This window comes from Marmota marmota, unplaced genomic scaffold (assembly GCF_001458135.2).
Source record: "Marmota marmota marmota unplaced genomic scaffold, marMar, whole genome shotgun sequence".
Lineage (NCBI taxonomy): Eukaryota > Metazoa > Chordata > Mammalia > Rodentia > Sciuridae > Marmota > Marmota marmota.
Genome location: NW_026000294.1, coordinates 2,125,903 through 2,129,001, shown reverse-complemented (window position 1 = coordinate 2,129,001; position 3,099 = coordinate 2,125,903). Strand labels below are relative to the sequence as shown.

Genomic DNA, 3,099 nt, shown 5'->3' with positions numbered 1-3,099 from the left:
CGCCTCTTCCCCCTCTCTCGCCGCCCCGCCCCTTCCATGAACACACATGCACATGCATATTCAGTCAACCGTCCACACCAACATACCTTGCCTGCAGCTGGCACGGGGGATGGGGGCACCGGCGTGCGACTTGTAGGGAGGCTGGAGCGCACTGGGAGCAAACCTGGCGGCTGCTGCCTGAGACCTGGTCTTGGGAATCCACGCCGCCTTGCACTGAGCAGGTCTCCTTCACACACTGCCTTTCAAGCTGCATTTCCTTACTTTCCCCCATTCCCGATACCGCCCCTCAGTCAGGCGGATTACCGACTTCAGCTCTGGAGCTCCCAGTCTGTCAGGTACAGCAGGGATGTAACCTCTCAGCATGTACCTCCCTCCCCTTATCCCTTCTTTTCTGTTCCCTGTCAGTCGCCCAGACTCAAGCCTTGCAGCCTCTTCTTCTCCTCACCTACCGACTTCACCCTGTCGTACTCCAGTGTCTCCACCCCTACAGCCCCAACCTCCTAGCTCCCACACTCTCAGCTGTTGTCCTCTAACCTCAGCGTCCTGAAACCCAGCTGGAAGGCCAGTGCCCAGCTCCAGCCCTTGCCCTTAGCCCCTGGCCTCCAGCCTTGGGTACTCAGCCCTGAGTCTGCCATTGTAAATCCTTACTCTTTTCCCAGGAGGACTGGACAGCTATAGCATGCCTAAACCCTATGAGGCTCTGGACTAGAGACTGAAACTGACAAAAACTTAAGGGTGGAGGGCCTGGGGGAGCTGCTCATTGGGGTTCGGGTGCAGTTGCTTGTTATTTTTAGCTGCTGACTCACTGCTCCTGGCATCCGGGTTTGGGGCTAGCAGGCTGGGCTAGGGGGCTATTAATAGAGCAGAGGCACAGCCCCGACCCAGTTCAATTTGGAAACACAGGGAGCCAGGATCCTCTTCTCTGCCATCCTGTCTTGTGGAATGTTGGGGACTGAGGCAGTGGCTGGGCCAGATGCTCTCTAGCTGCCAGTTACCTCTGGCTAGTATCACTACCTTGGAACTCTTGGGGGAAAGCCCACAAGGACACTCCTGGGCACAGCTCTCCCCTGAGCTTGCCATGGCTTGGGGCTGTGCCACAGGAAGCTTCTGTTGTACTAGCTGAGAGGGCAAGTTCTAATGGAGAGGTTATTAAACAGCCATGGCCTTGGCCTGCCTGGACCTACTCCTGGGCCAGAATGCTCAGTTGCTGGGAGGATAAAGCTGTGGATTTCTGGTTGCCAAAGAGTCTCATAAAGACAAGGTACTTCAGCACAGAGCCAGGTATCCCCAAACCAGACGGAACTAGGAAGCTACTGAATACCATGTTTACCACTCTCTCTTGTTATTTCTTTCCCTCTTGTTGGGCTGTGTCCCTACTCACAGGGGTCTGCCAACCTCATGATCTCTCCCGTCTTAGTGGAGAAATCTAATTCAGGAAAGTCACTGAGAATTTTGTCCCCACAGAGGTATGAATGATCCTTTATATTGTCATTCCCATGGGGCCTTCTTATTTTAATGGGTTAAAGTTGGACTTTCCTAATTGGGAGTGTTTGGGAAATATTGATACAGGACTGATCACCAAAATTATTCCCACCCACTCTCAATTTGTCAGAATTCTCATTGAACCCACAATAATGCCCATCCTCCACTTCTTGTGAACCAGAAACTTCTGCCTTCAGCGACCTGGGTTTTCAGATTCCAGAAGAAACCACATTTGGGGCAAGTGAGATCCGTTTCTCCACACACAGACTGAGGTCACCTGATGAAGCTCTGTTTTCAAGAATGAGCTCAGATTATATGACAACAGCAAGCAGCGCCGCCCCAACCCCGTCTATTTGCTGAAGGCGCGGAAGAGGCGGTGGAAGGAGAGAAATGGTCTCTCTCCCGGCAAATCCCTTTCCCGAACTCCATTGCCTGTCTCAGCGCAGGCCGCGCGGTCACCTAGCAACCACAGCCGCCTGCAGGGGCGTAGGGAACGCTTTCCACCCATAGGGGGCGCCGACCTCCCTGGGGCCTCTGGCTGGAGCCCTAGCAGTTGGGAGTGGGGGGCGGGTCTCTGGTTAAGCGTCAGAGTCCCAGTGTTGTTGATCTCCTTGGCTTATCTGTGGGGTTCATTCTAAGTGTTCAAGAGCCTGTGGAGTGGAGAGAAGCTTACTATGAATCTGAAGAGAGTTTACTTGGATTCATTAAAAAATGAAAAGAGGAAAGGAAGAAGAATAGAAGGAGGGGAGGGAGGAGTCAAAGGGAATGAGGCAAGACAAAATTGGGAGAAAAAATTGACCCTCTCTATTCACTTCAGGCTTCCCAATACTTAATTCCTCTATCAGAGAAGTTCAGAAGGTCCAGGCTCTCTGGGACTTTTTTTTTTCCTGAACCACTTTTAGGATGTAGAAAGGAGTTTAGCACTCTTTATTAGCAAACTGCTGAGCTTATACGACACTTCAAGCTCCCTAGTTACCAGACTAATCTAGACTTGGCCATTAAGAAAGATAGTCGTTCATTCATTCATTCGTATATTCAACAATAATAATTAACACTAACCTACTATGAGGTATGTTAAGCGTTCTACATTTAATCTTCACAAAAATGCTATGATTATTTCCATTTCACAGATTTAAAGAACTGAGTCTCAGAGAAGTAATGCCCAAGGTCACACAACTGGTGACTGGGTTGGGTCTGACTGAACAACCACTGTGAGTCAAGATCTAAGAAGACAGAAAACACGACACTTCTCTCTTTTGTCTACTTAATAAACACCTAGTCCCAAACTAAAGATGTCAACCCCTTTTTGAAACTCTTCTTAAGTCCTTCCCCACCCAAGTAAAGTTGATAACTTGCTTTTCTGTGCACCCCTCTGAAATAGCACTTTTCATTGATATTACAATGATCTAATTCTGTATTTCTATTTCTCTAACTTTTAGCATGTTGGCAGGAGGGTTGTGTTCATCTCCACTTGGATGTCTAGTAGACATCTCAAATTCAACATGTCCAAATCTGATCTTTCCCCCAAAAATGACCACTCCTAAAGTCCTCATTACAATCAATAGCCATTTCACCTTCCCAGTTGCTCTGCAAAAAAAAAAAAAAAAAAAAAAAAAA

The 3,099-nt window shown here is 48.9% G+C and overlaps 1 long non-coding RNA gene across 1 annotated transcript in view; it reads right to left on the bottom strand.

Moving 5' to 3' along the window:
* LOC125614425 overlaps positions 1-740 on the bottom strand; it is a 1,967-nt gene extending 1,227 nt beyond the window's left edge. Inside the window, exon 1 of the long non-coding RNA XR_007345013.1 lies at positions 87-740. This is a non-coding gene — a long non-coding RNA (uncharacterized LOC125614425). The remainder of the gene's footprint in view (positions 1-86) is intronic.
* Between the last annotated feature and the right edge of the window lie 2,359 nt (positions 741-3,099).